A 22,167-nucleotide genomic window follows, 5' to 3' on the forward strand; every position below is an offset into this window, starting at 1 on the left:
AGTGTTTGTCGCAATAAAAAAAACGAAAACGAAATATTGTTTATATGTAGAAGTTATGTTACGCGCTTGTATACACATTTCAGCTATTCTTTCTCGCGTTTAGCGCGGCGAAGGGTTTCTTTTTTTCACATTTTCACCAGTCAAACAAGTGTTATGGGGGAATAAAAATTCAGGGAATGCTAGTTACAAAGCCTAAGTCGCAGGAGAAGGCGCACCGGCCTTAATTTCGAAATGATACATATGACTGCGTTACAATTGGAAAAACCGATTGAAACAATTCAAAATGCGATAACAGTAAAACAATCGTGTACGTCAATTGTGTGATTTTTCTCAAATTTCTTCTTGAAGACCTAATTATTATTAGACTACTGATCGATGCATCAACTATAAAAGCAACCCTGCGTTTTCACTTCCACCCTTGAAAATTGCTTTTGTTTGCTTCCGTGTTTGCATTGAACACGCAAGCAAAATCGCTTTCGTGTTTTCCATCGAACAGCTAGCAGGGTTCTTAAATATTATTTTGCTAATGCATCCCTTCTTTGGCCTACATGCAATTCTTTGCAATATCTGTACTCTCTTTCTTGCGCGGAATGATTGCTTTTTTTCTTGGTGATTTGCATAAAATACTGCGATACTACATGTCCTCCCCCCCCCCCCCAATATGATGACCGTTTTACCTTTGTGATTTCATGGAATAAAATAATGTGTAAAGCCTTGCAATTTGTACTGCGACATTTTTTCACCTTCAGGACGGTGATTTCAGGGAACACTTTAAAAGTAATGCACCATTATATATAAAAGTGAACTTTCAAATAGTTTTCTACTGCACCAACACATTACTCCCCCTCCCCCCCCCCCCCCCCAAAAAAAAACACTGTCCCCATAAGTTCATGGAAATCAAGAAAATTTTTTTACGGAAGTGTTTCGGTTCCCCCGGTGGCACGAACCTTTTCGAGGCAAAAGTGTTCGGTTCACCCAATAGCCGCTTAGAACCGGCTTGACTTGGCTTAAAGTGTATAAATAGATGGCGTTAGAATCGGTGTGTTAAAAAACATTTTTCAGGCGATTTGGGCGTTCTTTATTCTGTGGTTCAGGTAGAGTTCCTCACTAGCTTGTGACACACAGTCTGTGGTGGGTTCATCGTATTCTAGTCGTGATGTTTTTTCTCCGATGTTGGTGTTGGATTGGACTGTAATCTGTTTGAAATGGCGAGAAGCACCTCTGCCCGTGGGGTCGTGGTCGCTTTCTGTTGTTAGAAAGTGATTCATACGCAAGTCGCTGCCCTTTTCTTAATTCCTGTGATGTCGCCGTGTTCAGGAGCTTCTTACCCGTGCTTATCGAGTAGTTAACGTCATTCGCCTGAAGCACAGAATTAACACCTACCAGCCCGAAGTGTTTGCCACCAAATCGACAAGCAATGACAACGAGCATAAAATAAAGGCCTTTGGAACGCGATTTGTGAATAATGGTCTGATGCGTGTACTACGCGGATGTATGGTAGGTGCATGCGTGTTGCTTGAGGACCGATCAAACAGCTGGTGTCACTTGGGAGGAAGTATATACTGTGCCAACGCTTTCATTGAAGCTTGTTCTTGCGTCAGTGCGCGAGATAGATACGGAATGCACAAGTTGGAATTAGAGAATGTTCTTGTCCGAGTGGCTTTATTAAGCAGTCGCAGATGATGACAATTTGTTTGCTTAGCAGTGTGTGTTTAGATTGGGGTAACCAACAGTGAAGGTAGTTGTGTGTGGGTGAGGAAATTAGTTTTCTTTGTTGCGGTGCCTTCCAAACAAATCCGTTATTTCTTCTCTTCATTGCGTCGGTCTCTTGATGTGGCACTAAATTTTGCTATGTGCTCTTCGTGACACTTCTTCTCGCTCTAGAATGCTCTAGTAAAAGTTGACGCTAAAGTTCAGCTGAAGTGTTTAATGTTCCTTGCAGCTAACCACAGCAACATTTCTTTGTCTATGTGATCAGATGGACGCTCGTTATTTGGCATGCCTTTTATAACGCAAAACGTTTCTTTTTTTTTCATTTACTGAACAGTCCGGAAAAAATCGGGGACATTTGTCCCGACTGCGAAATTCGAAAAGCCAATTAATGGAGGGAAAGTTAAAATCCCCATAAAGCAGAACACGTGCGTTAGGGTGTTTATTAGTTAGCTGGGATAAGATTTTGTCAAGTTTGCGGGGGAAGTCTGGGTCAGTTCGAGGGGGCCTATAGCATACTCCAAGTATTATTGCTTCGGGAGGGGCACGGCATATTACCCATAATGATTCTAGTTGTGAAGATGTGTTGATTAGAGAGCATGATAGTTCTTTTTTAGTGGCGATGAGTATGCCTCCGCCACGTGAATTTTTACGATCATGACGAAAGAATATGGTATTTATCCCGCACTAACTTTATAGTTAGTGCGGGAGTTTCAGATTAATTCCAGCCTATTTTTTTAGCAATATATCTATAACATGTGGTACAAATAGTTTCTGTTAGTAATTTCACAAATGACAACACTATTATCAGCAAATCATGACGAAATTTAGATGATAGCAAAGAAGGGGCATTGGCAGTTAAAATGAGAAATAAGCTGGGCTTAGCTGAGCACAAAGTGAGTTCAATTTCATGCGAAGCATTCAAAGTACTAAACTTTGTTCGGTAGTGCCAAGGTCCAGATGACTTAATTTTAAAGTAAATGTTTATGACTGACCTTGTCAAATGTGTTAGAAAATTCTAAAATAATTCAGTCTATGAATCACTCCATCAAGAGAATGGCACAATTTATGAGTAAATAAGTGGAGTCTAACTTTGAAGCGTAGTTTTAAATCTATACTGTGTAGTGTTGTATGAAATGTAGGGTGATATATAGAGGTACTTAGCTGCTGAATAAGCTTTGTCAGAATATAATAATAGTAGTGGTATTACAACATCTGTGCAAGTTAAAATGAGGAAAAATGATAATACATTTTTAAATTCAGGAAGAAAAAAAGAAAATTAAAAAAAATTCCAGCATATTCATGGAGTGATTGATTATGAGTGGGGTGAAGCGTCCGTCCATGCATGCGTCTATGCATGCGATCGCGTTCGAGAATGCAGATGACGCATGGGTAACACCGATGAGACGCGTGCCAAAGGAGCCGAGTGCAAGCGTCTTTAACGTGCCTGCCACTTTGCTTCGTTTATGCCCCACCAACGATCCACTACGTATGGTGACTATAAAGGAGACTGAGAGATCTGCTCGTTTTATGCATATCCAGGCACAGCCCCCCATGCAGCTAATCTGAGAGTAGGGGTACAGCGCTATCTAGTTATCTTTACCCAACTGCAGTTTCTATGTAATTCTCAAGAAAGCGCTGTCTATTATACTGTTCGGCAAATACTGCCTTCCTTTCTTTGTTTTCTCTTCTCTCGGTTATGCGTGATGCTTGTACCATATCTAAGGACACAGTGAAAGATGAGGCATCAGTACCAAAAGGACTTATTTGGTTTGCATTCTTTTATGGTTTGGGGGAAGTATGAATATTTATAGCAACTTGATTTAAAAGTGTATTTATTATGTGTTTGTGAGTGCCTGTAAGGTGTTAACTTAACTGTAAGTGACAGAAAAAAATTACTTCTGGCGTGTCGATGTTTATGTCACTATGAATTAATTGAAACAAAATCTTTAGTTTTGCTATTTTTGCCCTACCTTGTAGTGTTAATAGACCAGCTTTCGTTTGCAACTCAGTAGGAGAATTTGTTAGATTGAATTTGTTATAAATATACCTCACTGCCTTCCTGTGCACCCCCTTTTAATCTTTGCAATTAGTTACTTTGTATGTGTAAACCCCACAATACTATTATAATCATGTTAGTAATATATTCATTATTATTATTATTGCATTGATAACATTGCACTTGATTTGCAGTTTACTCATTAAATCTGTATTTCACTGTTACACTGTTCAAGGCAGTATTTATAACGTCCTTACAAAGACCTACATATTTTAGCTGCATTTAATGGACTCAGATATATTAGCCAGTCTTGTGGCACACCCTACAAGACAAGAATATTTTCGTCATTTCAGGACATCCCGGGGATGTTTTGGATTTTTGAAGGAGGTATGTATTAGGGAATGCCTGATGCACGGCTACCTGTTTTTCATGCAACCTTACCTTATCTCCAAAAGATCAGGTGATGGCAGTATGAGGCAAAGGAGTTAGACCTTTTCAGAGTAGCTTTATGCCTTTCTATAAATTGCAGTGCCATGTCCTCCTCTGGCAGAGAGGTGCTAGGCAATAGGAGGTAAGGGAGTGCCAGCCCGCTTAAACTTTGATGCAGCACACAGCAATATTTGGTTATGCATATGTCCTGTGCTTTACACAAACTGTTTTTTAGTGTTTTTCACTGCTTGAAATACCCTGTGCCTTTTTGAAATGAAACTTGTTCTGGCATACAATGAACTGTAAATGTTGTCAGCATTAGATGTACAAAAAAACAACATCATGAAGGCAATGTGCCTTATCACTTATTTGCCTTGCACTACAGCTATTCTGGGATGAAGAGAATGGCCATAAGGAAGATAATAATAATAATAATAATAATAATAATAATAATAATAATAATAATAATAATAATAATAATAATAATAATAATAATAATAATAATAATAATAATAATAATTCACACCAACTGGTTTCATTATAACAAATGATTCCAACTGATTCCATTTCCAGGCCAGCTGGTTTCATTTTCAGTCTCGAGTGGTTCATGCTGGGACCAACTGGAACATGTTGCTAATGTGTTGGCTTGTACTTAGTCCTAGCTGTATACATCCATGGTTTCAGTTAAAGTGAACTGAAACCGTGGAGTATTTTCACCTGTAAAGGAAAGAATGTAGAAAGTGATGCATCCAAAGGCAGAAAAGAAAACAAAGAGCAAAGATAAAACAGGGAACAGAGCAAGAAAAAAAAGGCGAGCTCTCAAAGAGAAAGAGAAAAGAAAAGAGAGAAAGAAGGAGGCGCACGCACACTGAACTTCTCTCACCCTCATTTTTGAGGGCTCCTCGTTTTTTCCCTGTGCCACTTTTTTACCGTTACCTGGCTAAATTTTCGCTCCTATACACAGATCGACTGAATCGACGGCGCACTCAGATTTAGCATACATGCTCGTTGTCACATCCTGTCCCAAAATTCTCATGCCTGTCGTGCCAGAAAACAGCTTTGCAATGAAAATCACTATCGTGCTGCTGAGGAGCTGTATCATGCACAGATCATAATGTCAGCGTGATCGCACGAAGTAACGGTAATAACTTAGTAGTACACCATGCATAACACAAACGTTCAGTGGGCCCTCAAGTTATGTTGTCTTAACTGCAAAAGTGCAAGTTGTGCTTTGCCAGCATTTTCCTCAACTATGAGCCATACACTACAGCTGTGTTTTGTGTGAATATAAAAGAGAGTACTGCTTAAAATGTTAAGTACACTGACTATGCAATTAAAAATATGGTAATCGGTATTTCTAAGAGTTAGATTTTCTTGTAAAAAACTGACACATACTTATGTCAAGATTCGTGCCGAAAGTACGTCTTGCCCAAGGATATTTCTGAAAAATTCAGCATATTCCACGTAGCTCCGGAATCGACATTATGCGAAGCATGCGGAGGCATGCTTAGCGTGACCATGTTGTAATTTTTTTTATAGCGGCACGTCATGAAATTATGCCAAATATACGTTCAAATGTTCCACACACAGACATACATTGAAGAATTCCAAGTGTTTATATAACCAGTTGTTTGCACTTGTGCAATGATGCAAACATGAACTTGAGCATTAGAAACACCAGAATCGATAAGCTGGTATGAAGTGCTGGTGCTAGTGAGGATGGTAGCCCTGGACGCTGCTGCATAAATCAACTTCAGTGCATGGCACCTAGCAACAATTGACGTCAACCCGATATCACAGCTGCATCATAGAAAATTGGGCGACCCTTAAGGTTCGCTTTCAAGAATTGAACACGATAATGATACCCTGGCCCTAGTGCGTACTTCAAGCACTTGGTGCATGAAACATTTTCGAACTTGGTATGCACTCACTATGTGGTCCGAAGGAAATATGTGCAGCAAAATGTGTGCGTTTTGTTATGGCTGGCCACCTTTTAACTATGAAGTCCTTAAGATAATCGCATGTTCTGATGCCTGATTACAATGCACACTTGTATCAAGAAATATTACTGTGATATTACATGTTGAATTGTGAAGGCAGTATGCAGGACACATGTGTTTGCAAAGCCTAACATTATTTTCACTGCATTTTCAAGCAGATGAAGTTATTTTCCTTAATTTCTAAGCAGATGTGTGGCTGTGCGGTAGAACGCCTGCTTGCCATGAAAACGGCCTGGGCTTGATCCTCCCGCAAACTGGGAAATTTTTTATTACTTATTTTATTTGCATCTTTCTTGATTTTTCTTGTTGCTCACAAGGTTTATCACTCACAATCAACGATGCCCACGAGATTTTTAAAACTATCGCGTTAAAACTGGCATAAAAGGGTAACAATATATGACTGATTGAATAAGCTTTTGTAGCTTATGCCAAATCACATTGGTGTGATGTTGAAATCTCTAGGTCCATTGTTAGACTACCAAATGTCATGGTTTTCACTTTTATGTCTGTTTAGGGGTACAGCTATTAACTGGCCAGGAAGTGTAAATAGATTTTTATTGGGAAACATGCAGAAGTATGATAAAGTCAAGCTCCCTTTCCCTTGAGTAATTTGAGTTGTATATGTATTTTAAAATGGTGTTTGAAAATCACAGCAGCTGTGCCATTACACCGCTTCATGGCAAAAGCTTAGTATCGAGTTCTGGAGAATTTCTGCACGTTGCCTGCTGCAGCTCAGACAATCGTTAATCTGGCTTAAAATTATATAGTATATATATTGCATTCTCACTTTCAATTTTGCTTATTATGCAATTTAACTTACCCTTCATGAATTCATCGATATTTTTCACATAATAACAGAAATTTGCGGAACTTCATGCCTAAAAATAGTGTGACACAATCTTCACTAAAATATGGCCATCAGTTTATGAGAAAAAAGTGGGAAGCATGTGGCTCATCGGCCCATGAAGCATCTTTGAATAAGTGGGGCAACACATGTCACATTGTCTCATAAGGGCACTAAGCTGTAATTCTGCTGCCTAATTTCTTGCCCAAAAAGGCCCAATGGAAGCAGTACAGAGGAACACTTCTGAAACTGTGGGAGAAAAATCGCAGTGAACCTTAATTTCAGATTTTCTACGCAATTCTGCGCCTCTGCCTGTGGCATTGAGTCTAGCGACTCTGTCCCAAGGTCTTCACATACACGTACCCTTTCAGCTTGTGTCTGTCTTGTCGGTAGGTGGCGATAATATTGAAACTCGTCGAAAACAAGGAGAAAACAGCAGGCATAGATGAGTGCACGCATTCATATGAAAATAAAGAAAAAGGAGAATATTGCTTTTCATTCACATTTAACGAAGCTGTGTCTATGCATGTCTTGTCTTGTATCTGCAATGAATAAGGGCGAACATCTTAGTTAAGCCTGCATTTTCGTAAATAATTAAAATTGTGGTAATGAATCATGGCAAGCCACTTTCACGTGGTGTCAATGCACTGAATGCTGTAAGTGTGTTAACAAATGCTGCATCATATTCGTGAACTCTATTCAGGTGTGACATATTTGCTTTTCTCATATATCTTGCATGATTTGATGATCTTGAAAATTCATGTTCTCTTTGGCTTCCTGGCTGTATGAAGCAGCAATTTTGCCATATTTTTCCTTCGGCACGAAATTTTAGCAACAGTGTCTTAGCCACAGCTTTTGGTCTCATTGCCTCTCCTCATAATGATAAAAAATATCAAAGAATGTGCTGTTTTGTGGCATCCATCAAACATGAAAAAACAGTTATGCATGTATGCTATGTTGTTAGGCTATGCAAGGAACTGCTTCATTTTTCATTCGAGTGCACTTCCACAATGATTTTAGGCAGATATAATTTTTGGAATTTAGAAAGAAAATCTATAGTTGCATGCTAAAATTCTTTAAAAAATCTGAACAGAAGAATACCATAAATTTGAAACTTTAGCTACCTGGTACGCAATTTGACACCGGCTGAAAAAAAATATTAACAGAATAAAAGATTTTAAACTCAACGTATCACTGATACCATGCATTGTAAATGTGCAATATATAGTTTCTCAGTTTCCTTAATGTTTCTGGTACACAACAACTGGAAGGCATTGTGCTGATGGCAACGTAAAGTGGCAGAGAAAGTTTTACTGAGGAAAAAGCGGGATGCATTCATCCTATTAACCATCAAAAGGTTAAGAAATTGATGCTCAGCAGTGGAGCTTCCTCCACAGCAACAAAAAACCTGCATTGAACCACAGTGCATGCACACACCATCTCTCCAGCACTTTGCTCATGCACTCTGTCATGGCAGAATTTGGTACCAATGCAGTGAACGGCTGTAGGCCACTGTTTTCAACATGTGTTGCATATAAGACTCCATCAGCAACAACGGTTGGTGAAAACTGTTTCATTGCCTTTTTTGTGTTGCCAATGCGTGATTAGACATTCTGAATTACGAGCTTTCCAGTGACAAAAAAGAAATGTACATTAAAAAAATTGATTGGCCGTAGGAAATAATCAGGCCCTCGAGATCCACAGAACCGTTAAGAAAGGGTAAGTATTCATTGGTACAAGCACATTCCTGGAGCTGAGTAGCCAGCTGCGCTACACAACTTCTCAAGTCTTTTTTCTTTTAATGTGCCATAGCGGATGCTGTGTATATCATACTGTTGCACAAGTTTTCTTTTATTTTGGTGTACTTAACATTTTAAAACATTAGTAAACTTTTTAAACATATACAGTTTTGAAAATCATGACTGTTGAATCGAACACAACAAAATTAAATTTGGAGTGTTAAATCACTTAATATTTCTAGAGATCGAATCACACTTGTCTAAAACACCCAGCCGACCGCTCCAGTTGCTGTTTTCTGCAGAAATATGTTAATGCCGACGCCGTATGAATATCTAACATGGCATACGGCGTGCTAGGCCTTTGTGCGATAATTTAAGCGTGAACAGAAGCATGTAGCTAAGGTGACGTAGAAGCCGTCACTAACAAGAGCCATGCGCTCCGCTGCTCTGGACAAGTGTGATTCCACCTGTACAGCTGCAGTGTTGGCATTTTTTTGGTGCATGAAATTCTCCAAGTTCACTTTACATCTGGTCTATTATATAAAAACATGGAAATAAAAAGAATAACAAATAAAACCTTCTAGGTCTGAGTGAAAATAGAAGCCAAGCTGCTTGTGTGGCAAGCAGGCATTCTACCACAAAGCCACGTGCCTGCTCAAACATAATTTTCATGCTTTACAAATACACGCGTCTAGTATACACGCTTCACAATACAATATGTAATATCGCAGTATTTCATGGTACAAATGTGCATTGCCACTGGCCATCAGAACGTGTGATTATCATAATGACTTCGTTGTTCAAAGCAGCCACGAAAAACAAAAGGCACAAATGCTACTGGAGTATTCTCTTAGGACCATGTACTGGGTGCATATCAAGTTTAAAAACATTTTATGCACATAGTTGCTCGTGGTTTAAAGCATACTACACAGTACCTGTATTGCGTGGTCTATCCTGTGTCCCATCTCTGCGCTCTTCAAAGTAACTATGTGTACTTATCAACAAGCTCGCTTAGCCACCATTTAGAAATCCATTACACAGACTGCAACTATATGCGAAACCCTTACTAGCACAAGCCACTTTAAACATTGATTACGTAGTAATAATCAGCAGTATGAACTTTTAAAGTAATGTTACCCTGCAAACAGTATGCACTAGGTGGTTGGAGTATGCACTAGGGATAGGATATCACTGTTGTGTTCTACTCAAACCTTGAGGGTCCCCTAATTTTTTTCACCAAATAATTGTAAGATTCATAGATAGTAATGTTCGACAAGCATGGTATTGTAAATAATCACCCTTTTGGCCCATACTGGAAGAGTGGAGGGGGTGTTGTTAGGAGTGAATTTACAGGCTGTTAAGAGTGTATGGAAAATTTGAAAGATTGTTGTATAAGTATGCAAGCATTAGGGCATGTCAGTTCATATTAAATACCTAAAAAAGATCACAGGCAGGGGTCCTGATAGGACTCTCGAAAGCATTTCATCCTAGGAAAGAAGTGATGTGTCATTGACACACCTGTTGAAACTTGGAAGGTCAGAAAAGTACTTCAAGCGTAGGTATGTGACGTTTCTTGACAATACATGACTGTGACATTGCACACTTCCATACTGCACATGTGTCTGTTTCCTAACATACTTGCTAGCAAAGCCACAACAGGGTGTTTATCAATTTAAATTTTTTCAAATTTAGTGATTTTTCCATGTTTTTCACATAGATTAAAAGCAAACTCCAAGACCATAATGTCTTCTTGGAAAATGGTCGGTGGAAAGAACACTTTAGCAGTAAAAAAATAAAATAAGAGGCACTCATATAAAACAAATGAACACATTTTACACACTCACTCATAATGTATGTGGTAAATATGAAAAAATGTGTGTATCTGGTCAAAACAAAACTTGCGACCCAGGCACTGAGGAAGTTGGCTGTTTGGTTTTTGGAACAACCAGAACACAACCACACAAATAAAATCAACTGCAGCTGCAAGTTTGAAGGAGCCTGCGATAGTCCAACAGTGCAGCCAATGCTGCTAGGAAACGTAAAGGTGGCGCTATCTCGTGGCATTCGTATAAAACAAGGATGCAACAGCCCGGCCAGTTGGCTTACTGGAACACATTCTAGTTCATTATAATGGCTATAGCCTGCAGGCCATTTAGGATTGGATTAGATTACCTTGATCTAGACTGCTGTATTTACTAATGATTTGCATCCCCATCTCATTTGTACATGTCTAAAATATACTTTTCAGCAAAAAGGAGTACTTACGTATTTTATGCGACCTTGTCTTGACAACGACTAACAACAATGTCGCGACAACGAAACTGTACAGCAAAATTTACTTTATCCTTTCTTTCACTCTCTTTTTTTTTACACAATGCACACATGCTTGTTGGTGTTTTATTTCTATGGGTTCTGACACGTGGAGCACAATGAAAGTACTCAGACACCTGCAAAAAAAGCTGCGGTAGCGTTTGAAGCGCTGATCTTTGAATAAGGGGTGGAAAAAAGGAATCTGTCAGACCGCAACTGCTTCCCCAATTCCATAGGTAAATAAAAGATGCAGAATCGTGAGTTAGGCAAATTGGTGAGTGTTCACCGTAGAATATTTTACAAAGGAACGGGTTAGAAGCAGTCAGAGAGGGTCACAGCGCTGATTTCACAACTGAAATTTATTTGGAAAACGAAAGAACATATATAGAAAATATTGACTCATCCAAAACTATGCCCATGTACACATTTGTTACAACACAGAATGATTCATGTCTTCTCTAAGACCTTATGTTCTTCATCTAGACGAGTGTTACATGAAATACTTATGCACTTGTTGTTAGATCTAATGAAAATGCTTCGGCTACTTCACACATGCGCTAATCAACATGTCAATATTTGATATTTGTTTTCTACAAGTGGGGCACACACAGGGCTGGGTAGTATCGCAATAGTATTTAAGAGATACTTTTGAGTGTCTGTATTGCTGTATCGAGGCACTTTTAAAAAATGTATTTGTATCTCAGTAGTGAAATACTTTCAAGGTGTATCGCATGTATCACGATACTATCCAGGACACGGGTATCTTGTTACTTTTTTTTTTTTCGTAAATGAGCTGAGATGTGTTGACAATGGGGAAAAAAATTTCTGCTGTGACCTTGGCAGTCCACGGCAAAATATGCACCCACCCTTTCTACATTTCTGCTGAGGGCGAAACTGACTCCTACCTTCTTGAAAGCGAGCTAGTTGCTTTGCTACCCGCATCCCATGATGTGTTTGAATGATGGCCTGCTTCAGCGTGACAACTGTGTTATACTGCTATATTGAATTCCAGCACAGATATTTTCATTGTGAGGAGTATTGTATACTGCACAATGGGCGCCATTTTTTAAATGTATTTCCTCATGCCGATTGAACGAGTAGTGTTTGTTTTTCTCATTTTTTTTCCACTTTTCTTTTGCAGCACCCATTTGAAAAACTGGAGCTTATTGCGGAAGCCACAAACCACCCAAAGAGAATTTGGTGCCATTTGCCATCTACGATACTTCTTTCTGCAGAGCATTTCTGAAAAACGCCAGCATGGCCAAACAGGGATTCGAAAGAGGTCTTTTTGAGTTTCCTTTCGCATTCCTTCTTTTGTCCGTTCTTAATTCTTTCTGCCTTTTCTAAAATGTTTCTAGAAAACACTAAACCTTCAACTGGAAGTTCGTTTGTTTATGGTTCCAGCACTTCGCTTGAACTATGCTCCTTCTAGCATAACTAATAGTGTTGCTGTTGAGTTCCGGATTTCAGTGCACAATGCATGTGACTGATGCTCTCATATGGCATAGTTTTTTATTGCAACTGATATCTGTAAATATGTAGTTATTAACAATTATGTGCAGTGTAAGCATCCTTTGTAATGCCTTAATGACACTCGGAGAATGGCGAAAATATAATAAATCAATTTCATTTGCAAGTTTCAATGTGCTGCACATAACAAATGTTTGTATGGAGCATAACTATCCCCGACATAGACAAAAGTATTTTAGTATATGTATTCTGGAATACTTTTTTGTCTTTTTGCAAATGTATCTCTGAGATATCCTGTCACATGAATTACAAATTTATCTCAGTATCTGTATTTTATGCTTCCAAACCACGCATTTCGATATCTGCGTTCCAGAATACTTTTTCGGGCATCTCTGCCCAGCCCTGAGCACACATCCACATGGCCTACAACGAGCTGCCAAATTAGACGTGATTTTAGCATCTGATAGCATTAGCCCATGCTCTCCTAAGCACACGTTTATGTAATGCCCCATTTCACCTAAATATTCGCAGCTGCAAGACAGTGGAATCCCATAAACCACGCCAGTAGTGTAAGGAGCATATCTGTGGACATGACTGGAGACACATTTGTTCCCTTTCCCTGGCTGCTGACACAATGCTCTATCCACCAAAGTACACACATTATGCACTTTATTACGTGCTGAGAATGACATGTTTATGCAATAACGAGCACCAACATTTTTCAAACCATGTGCTATCCTGTGTATGTATGGGATAACTGCCTGCCTCTTTTTCTTGCTAATTTCTAGTGCACTAGAATCACAATGATAAAACTTCTCGATCTTTGAAATAAGTTTTTCTGACAAGGAGCAAATCACGTCACTCAGAAAGCCAGAATTTGCAAGGCGAGCAACTTGTGCATCAAATGCATGCGCCATAAGGTGCTCGCGTAACTTCTGAAGAGCGGCACCCAGCACAGTTGATGCAATGGCTCCCTGTATGGTTTTGAGTGGCCAGAATTAAAATTTAGAATTGGCTTTATGAATCTAGGTTGTTATTGCTATATATATGATCTTTGATGAAAGCCTGTCTTAAATCGAGAAACTGTAGCTCATCAATTTTTTGAAACTCCAAAGTGAAACGCTGACATTTCGTTTTCCTTAACATCTTTCTTTATATAAGCAACCAGTAAAGAGCAATTGTTAATGTCCAGTAAAACTAAGAAGTCATGGACATATCAAACAGCGTGTGATGATAACCAATTCAAATGCTTTTGCAGCTGCCCGTCTACATACCCAAGAAAAATATAACTAATTACAGGTATATTCATGATTCAATGCAGATACCAGATTTTTGGACAAAATTATTTCCCTTCCAAGACTCAACGGTAGAATTTAGGTGGCCTGCATGAGCTATAAAAACGATGCAATAGAGATGCCACACTGGCACTGAAACAACAACTCATCATTATCTTCTCTCATGCACTGCTTTATACACTTCAAATCTTCACATTGGGGCAAACAATAATATAAACCTTTTACGTCTATACCGAATGCATCACAGCACAAAGAAGGTTGTTCACTTAGTGATAAGATGATAGATTCTGAGTTAGAAATTCTTAGCGGATCACAAGTCTTCAAACGCTCCGAATTTCTTTGAATATACTCTGAAACATTTATTTACCAAGTGTCTTTTTCTGAAACAACAGCTCTTGGTGGCAACATGAATCTTCAATGAAATAAAAACTGATAGTTTTTGCCTTTCTGCTTTTTTCACACTTGCCACTACATGTTCCTGATTAAGCGTTAGTAACAGGGCATAAACTTATTCGTTCAGTCACCCGCTTTGTGCATCAACACTTTTTTTTATTAATATATACCCTAAAGGCCCATTCAGGCATTACGCAGGTGGTTTTAGTTATACAATAAATTTGCAAATCAGAACATTGCCATTATAAAATTAAAGTGGTAAACAATGTAAAATACAGTTCCATAAACAAAGATGCAAAAGGAAAAAAAAATTGTGGCAGGAATGAAAACTCAATAAGAAAGACACAGCTATAGTGCAAAAAAATATATATACAGAAAATTGTCATGAAAAAAATTGCCCCCTATCTGCATATTTGACCAAAAATGTCGTCGAAAGACAATTGTATTTCGCCTGAAAAGAGTGAATAGACAGAAATATTTATTTGATGTTTTGCACGAGAAAACTGGTGAATGGGATCCTGGAGGTGTTGCGTGAGACATGAGTGCCATCTGGTGGTAATTTCAGAAAACGAAAGGATGGCCTTTGTTATAGCGAGCACGCAGCACGCAGCATGCGTGAAATCTTGGAGGCCATATTTTGTAGATTTCAAGAGAGGTAGCAGCACAGTATCGTCTTAGCAAAGCGTAGGAGACTCGCCTTTCCATGCGAAGCGTCGCATTGTCAGCTGCAGTGCTTAGAGTTACTTATTTATACCTTTTCTAGTATAAATAAACACAGTGCACAATATCGACGTATTGATATTGTGCCTCAAATATCCTCAATATTTGCTTTTTATTGACAATCGTACAAGTATGAACACAGAAACTTGAGCAATACTGGTGGATGCTGTGGATGTGGTCGTACTTGAGCCTTTTTGCTGACAGACCAAAATTTTTGCATTGGAGTATCCCAAGCAAGACTGTGATCTTTAAGGAGAAAATATATTTACAATGAAAGAAAAGTAAAAATAAGCACATACATGCACTTACAAACTCACACAGATAGGTAAGTCATATGTCCAAGAAAATATCGAATTGGTTTACAAAGGTGGCACGATCAATGAATCAAGCGATGTCGCTTGGCAGTGTGTTCCAGTGATGTGTGCTTCGAAGTAATGGTGAGTGTTGATACATAATTGTGCGTGCCAAAAAAGGGTGTATTTTGAATTGGTGATCAATATGTTTCAAAATATTATGAGGTGTGTTTGTACAAGCTTCATGAAGGCACATTTACTATGATAAAATGTACGAAAATGCAACAACAGTGACGACAGTCTGCGTTTTTCAAAAAGGGGTAATGAAAGTGAGTGTGCAATATCTGTAGTGCTGCAGTTGCGAGAATACCACTTGGTGATAAATCCTGCTGCTTCATTTTATTTTAATTCTAGTTAATCGATGAGATATGATTGATGTGGGTTCTAGATGATGAATGCATATTCTATCTTTGAACGGACAAGTGTAGTGTATGCTAGCATTTTAGAGGTATAGTTCACCAAGTAAAGGTTTCTTTGAATAAATCCAAGTGCTTTTGACCCCTCACTAGTTATGATATTGATGCGTTTATTCTAAGGCAGGTCAGAAGATAAATGAATTCCAAGATACTTAAATAGGGATACTTTTTTAATGGGGAGAGCTTGAATTTCATATTGACTCATTTCTGTTTTATGTGCTCTTGTAAACGTCATGGCCTTCGCTTAGGAAGTGTTAATTTGCCATGGTGACACCAAAATGCGAGTTTATTAGGGTCCAACTATAATGACTCGTTAGCTTGGGTACTGTCAATTTTTCTATAAATGATGTAGTTGTATGTAAATAATTTGATAGTAGATGACAAACCATGTCCAATGTCCTTGATGTAAATGAGAAACAAAACTGGTCCCATGATTGATCCCTGGGGTACACCAGACTTTGCATGTGAAAGTGAAGATGCATGTCCATCCACATAAAATGATTGGCTGCAGTTGCTCAGAAAATGATTTATTTAGCTTTTTTCCAAACCAGTGGCTACCTTATCAATATACATAGAGCCATCTAGAGTTGAAAAGAAGCCTTCCTTGTCAGCAACCAAAACATGCAACTTAGCTTCCAGATGCGTCTCAGACAGCATGAACACCGTTGTGAGGAGTGACCAGGCTATGTACAACAAAGGCAAGCTGAAAAAGCCAGGCTTTTTTTGTGAAGCTAAGTTGCGTGTTTTGGTTACCTTCATGCTACCTTCATTTACGTACTCTTCTATGAACATAATGATAAAAAATACTCATGAATTTAATAACACCATCTCAAGGAAATGAAATGAGAAGAGAGTGTGCTACTCTTGAAATATCTGCAATAAGTGCATAGCGGAGGACGTTTGCAGCTGCATCGCCAATAATAATAATAATAGCAATAATATTATACAAGGCAAGACATAGCCCAGCAAACCTCTTGTGATGGCAGTTCTAACATAAGCACCAAACTAAAAGGCCTTCAAGCCAAGCCAAATTTGTGGCCACGACAAATATGCACAAATTTACCGATGTGAGAAATGCTGTGCTTGGAAAGTCAGATATGATATGTGATATGTAGAAGGAACATACATCAAAATAGTGCATGTACCAACATGGAAGCTAAGGAATGCTTTAGTCAATGGGAAGAATAAGCTGCCGAGCGAACTTTCTGTAGTCTTCTTTACACTGTAATCTGCCACGAGTGTGACAACATGTCAGTCTATGAGACCTGTGATTTCAATGAAAGAGTTAAACAACACAACAGTTCAAAATGAAGTCGCCAAAAATGGGTGGCCTTGGATGCCCTCGCTGAACATGCGGAATATACAGGCTTTCAAATTGACTGGTCAAGCAACCGTGTTCTGGTTGAAGAAAACAAGCTTGCATCATGCCAGCACCTGGAATTCCTGCACATTCACACAGCTGCACATATACTCAATAAGATTTATGCAACGCTGACCATATACTTTTGGTGCTTACATCACGCACCTAGTCATACTTAAATACGATGTACCTTTCTTATGGCTGTCATTCAGAACAATATCAGGTGCCCAAACATCAGTAAACTTTGTGTTATTTTGGTCGGTGTATCCTTTTGTTTGTACACTAAGAAGAAACAGTTATGCATTGCCTTTTTTTAGGCCTCTTCTAGCTGTTCACTGTAGTTGCAGTCGAAGAGTGACTTTTTGAGTATTGATCAAGGGTAATGCTTATTTTTGTGATGGTGGCACAGACTGCTGCCAGTTTCCATGAATTAGCCAAGTTTTACCAAAGTTCCTACAGTTTTCCAGCAAGGCCCCAATTCCCCGACTTTCCCAGGTTGGTAGACACCCTGCACAAACAAAGATAGATGGCAGTTAACTCGCGTCCTGTTCCCTGTCTTATGCAAGTGTCATTCTGCACTTTATTACCTTAGAAGTACTTGCTGCTAGGCAGGTTGGTATAACATTAGGTAAAATTCTAGACGATGCAAATGTGTGGTGCAGTGTAAATATTTTCTGTAGTTCAGCTGCGACCGATGCTCTTTTTCTGTGCTTTTTCATTTTTCCAGTGGTGCTTAGGCATCTATAATTTTCCCCCTTAGCTTAATTAGCTCCCTGAAGCTATGCATCATCTTGCCCATTAACAACCATTGTTAAACTATTGTATGTGGCATTGTTGATGCAAAATGACCTTAGAGTATATGCTAAAGCTCCTGCAGGATCACTGGCTGAATGTGACAACGAGTTCACCATTTATAGGACCCAAAGTATTGACATTTTCAATATATCTGTTCGCACAGTGCTTCATTGGAGTCATGCAAGCTTAAAATATGGTGCTCCCACAGAGAAATTTTTCTTCCTGTGCTGTGACCAACGGAAAAACTATGTAGACAATAATGAAAAGAGATCACAACTAGGCTTAGCTGTGTGATGTCTGCCTCAATAAATATGTAATAAATTAATGCAAGTGTGCTTATATTACCATGGTGTTGCCAGTTTATTACTACATTTGATATGAATCTCTGCTCGCTCCACCATGGTGTTCCTAAGGGCGTACACAGTCTTACCTCTGAGACAGCATTGCCAGAACTAATTTCACTGTCACAATCATGAACAGGTGTGCAACAAGCATGCGCCAGTGCAGAGAACACAAGAGAAGTGGTCACTGCTTGCATGTTCAAGGTCGTATGCACGCACACCGGACTATGATTTTGCAGTGTCTTACATTTTGAGTGGAGTATACATCGTGATGGCGGGAGCCATCTCTGTGGTCACCAGCTAGACTGTCACAATGTGCATATTGTTGCTTCAGACAACTGTTTCGGACAAAAAAAGGGAACCGTAGAAAAAAATATTTTTAGGCTAATGTAAGGGCTTGTGGTGAGGAGACTCTCAAAAGGTATATGGTGTGTCATCTTGCAATAGAGAAGCAACATTTATACCTAGTTTATGTTAGTAGGAGTCTGCTAAACATTGGCCATAAAAGCTTGTGGCTAGAGAAGGATGATGTGCAGAAGATGCCCTCCTGAAATGTTAACCTGCACCGTCCTCCCTTGCCCTTCTTGGTGCACTGGAATTTTTGCCCTATAGGTACTAATTCCTTCAGTGGGTACTCTTGAAGGGCTTCTGAATAAGCTCACTCTTACCACCTGCTTTACCCAAGGGAAAATCCTACTGTTGGAACTTGTTTGCTTGGCAGAAATTTTTCACAGGAAAAGAAGCTTCACTCGTTACACAAATAAAGATACAGCATTGCAAGATTACTATGATGTTATGTACACAGACCTCCCACATACAACTCACTAAAATGTCACCAATTACCTCTATGGTGAGCCTGATTATGGCTTAAGACAGCATGTAAATTTCTTGATCCTATACTTTTTAATCAGTACATGAACCTTGAAAAAACAAGATCGTCACGTGCAGTGCATAAAACCAGTGCTTATGAAGTGCAATGATGCCATCGGAAGCATCAGCAAAAGTAAATTCACCCTGCTGGAAAGCAAATTGTGCATGAAGCCAGTAAATGTACTGTTAACGAAGTCTTCTCGACAACTTCATTACTTCTACTTCTGCAATTTTCAAAATCCTGTCTCTTCATACCTTGCTGTCAACCCAAAAATTATTGACCTATGAGGTGTTACTCATGTGACCATGCTCATTTAACATACCTGCAAGCCTCAGAGCTAACATAATAAAATTGAAGACTTTAATAAATTAATGCTCTCTGCTACTCACCCCTTCAAAAAAAATTTTTAGCATCCCCTTCAAACCTGTTTTTTTAAAAACTCAACAGGCACTGTGACGTGACTCATGAAAGGCATATCCGGAGCTTGTGGTGCAACTAAAATCTTTTTGGAGCAGCATAAAAGCTGCCTGAAGCTTTTAAGCTAGAGCTGTTGCACCACATGTTATAGGGAACTAGTTCATGAACATATGCATGCATGTTCACTTGGACTTCTGCTCAACATAAACGTAGGCTCTTTGCTTTTTGGCAGACATCCCCAATTTATATAAAGCTACCTAGCACTTTCCGGGAATTCACATGGCATTTGTAAATGACTCTGGCTTTCAACGATAGTTTAGCTACAATATTGAATCACGGACTGGTAAGACTATTTATGCATTGTATTTACTTTTCAAAAAAAAAAAAAAAGAGTCTGATTATATTAATGCTTTTATTAGTACAACCTAATCGTTCAATCTGTGGAGAAGTGGTTGCTGTCATCGTTTATGTACAGAATTGTTAGGTCCCCGATTAATGATCACTTCATAAAAAAAAGGGTTTCGTAACTGGTCCTTACTGCCAATTATTTATTATGGCTCGACAAAATTTAGAGTTATGAGGTAGTAAGTAGTTACACTTGGCAAACTGTTTGACATGTACAGTCGTCGAGGTCGAGAAGCCCAGCCGAGACATGCCGGAATAGTGGAACACCATGCTTTCTAGGAGAAGTAAAAGTGATTGTACAGCATGCGGTACTGCTGATAAAATTTGGCCACTGTATGGACTTAAAACTTAACCACCTTGTATGAAATATTTTGAAAGTAAACTGTGACAAATAGGACCACAAATAAAAAAAAAGAACAAAGTGGTCAGTTCTATATGCAGGTACTAAATTACTGTATTTTAATACAGTAAAGCAAGACTGTTGTCCAAGCACAACTAGCTCAATATTACTTTTATCTGACAGTAACCACAACAGTTAGAAACTATTTGGCTGAAGTCACGTGGTAACTTTTGTAGTATAAGCGGGTTCAGATTGTTAAGAAAGTTGGTGCCCAGCAACGTTTTCAACTACATTGCACGTTCATGTTTACTGTGATAACATCTTCAAATCGCAGGGGTAACGTATGGATTTCAAGCGTATGCCATATACTTGCTCCCTGAGAGAACACAACAACGAAGAGTGCACGCATGCTTGACACAAATAATGAAGTTTATGAAAAAGATGTAGCAGGTTTCGTCTCTTGGTGCAGATCCGTGCAGGCACTTACCTAATTCTCACCCCATTTTGCCAACAAGCAGCCCATGTAAAACGTTCGAACATGTGCAATTATGTCGGGTCATAACCAGTTTCCTCTAACCACCTTGCACTTAGTTCTGGCACGACATACATTTCAAAGATCTATTTCTTGCAAACTGTGTGAGTAATTGTAGACCATTCTTCAACAGTTATTTTTGTGCTTACTCGATAGGAAAACATGAGCTACAAATTTTCTAAGTTTCTAAAATATGAATGGTAATTGAATTGTGAATGGTAATCTACACCCAGCCTTAGCATACATTTCCTTTATAATCATTTTCAATTTGAGGCATGGCACAAATTTTGAAGTACGACTGAAGCCTCTCATATGCATGTTTCGTTTATTTGAACGTGCCATTTAACAATCTTGAATTAATCCTGCAATGAACTAACGTCTGAATGCCTTACGAATTGCCTGCCACAAAATATATTTTACTAGGTAAATTGTTCTGTGCTTGTTACACAAGCTGAAGATGATGACGATACTGACTGCCGCATCGTCACTGATGAGGCAGAGGATCGCGCGTGTACAATTTAGGTGCACACACGAGGCCCAATGTCAGTGCTACATTTCCAATTTACACACGAGCGCGCGCAATATGTATGCTTTACCGCAATACACAGCGTGCACTTCACCGCAAGGCACGACTGCCTTGCGGCACTGTTTAATTTTAAGAAGACGCTTAAGGTGGCAATTTTGAGCGAATATTTATAGTGCTCCCAGCATATCTTCAACTTTATTTCTTTTTTTTTTCTTTGTATACACCCACAAGAAAAGACATAGCTTAGAAAACCGATTATCGTAATCGGCGACAACATATTTAAGCCACTTGGAAAATAACGTCGTGTGAACGCCTGGTAATATTCCATCGCTTCCAACTTGTGCATTTAGTATCTGTCTCACGCAGTTACGCAAGAGGAAGCTTCAACGAAAGTTTTGGCGCAAGCATACACTTCACCGAAGCGACACCACGATCCTGCTACACACGTACTTACCAGACATACACGTACGGCATACATCCACAAATAGCATAACACACGGAGTTCATGATCGGGCAAGTCGTTACCACATTGCTTATAGACAGTATTACAGAACGAGACCACGTATCCACGCGCAGAGGCGGTTCTCGCGAATGCATAAGGCTCCCGGCCAAGCAAAGACCACGGATAAATAACCACCGCACGGTAAAGATCCTCACAAGTTAGTGAGGAACTTTAGACCTTTCGTTCCCACCACCTAAAACGTCCCCAAAAAAATCTCCAACACGGCGATTCTGTCGCCGTCTATTCATACGTTTTCAGCCAAGTCAAGCCGGTTTTAAGCGGCTATTGGGTGAACCGAACGTTTTTGCCTCGAAAAGGTTCGTGCCACCCGGTGGCAGCAGACGCGGCCTCAAAAGTGTTGCAGGGCCCCTTTAATGGCCTCTATGGTTTTGCTAGTTAC

General features: G+C 39.2%; 2 long non-coding RNA genes across 4 annotated transcripts; one reads left to right on the forward strand and one right to left on the reverse strand.

Annotated features, from left to right (window-relative positions):
* Positions 1-1,082: 1,082 nt before the first annotated feature.
* Positions 1,083-13,228, forward strand: LOC142775645 (uncharacterized). Of its 2 annotated transcripts, XR_012886883.1 has the most exons (4): positions 1,083-1,497; positions 4,063-4,096; positions 12,173-12,313; positions 13,033-13,228. It is a non-coding gene; the product is annotated as an uncharacterized LOC142775645 (long non-coding RNA). The 2 variants fall into 2 exon arrangements; XR_012886882.1 differs by having other exon boundaries at positions 12,173-13,228.
* Positions 13,229-15,002: 1,774 nt separating this feature from the next.
* On the reverse strand, positions 15,003-22,116 carry LOC142775644 (uncharacterized). 2 transcript variants are annotated; one of them, XR_012886881.1, is made up of 3 exons: positions 21,720-22,006; positions 17,346-17,546; positions 15,003-15,155 (listed from the first exon to the last, which is right to left on the reverse strand). It is a non-coding gene; the product is annotated as an uncharacterized LOC142775644 (long non-coding RNA). The 2 variants fall into 2 exon arrangements; XR_012886880.1 differs by lacking the exon at positions 15,003-15,155 and having other exon boundaries at positions 16,190-17,546; positions 21,720-22,116.
* Positions 22,117-22,167: the final 51 nt, after the last annotated feature.

The sequence above is a fragment of the Rhipicephalus microplus genome, chromosome X (assembly GCF_043290135.1).
Source record: "Rhipicephalus microplus isolate Deutch F79 chromosome X, USDA_Rmic, whole genome shotgun sequence".
Lineage (NCBI taxonomy): Eukaryota > Metazoa > Arthropoda > Arachnida > Ixodida > Ixodidae > Rhipicephalus > Rhipicephalus microplus.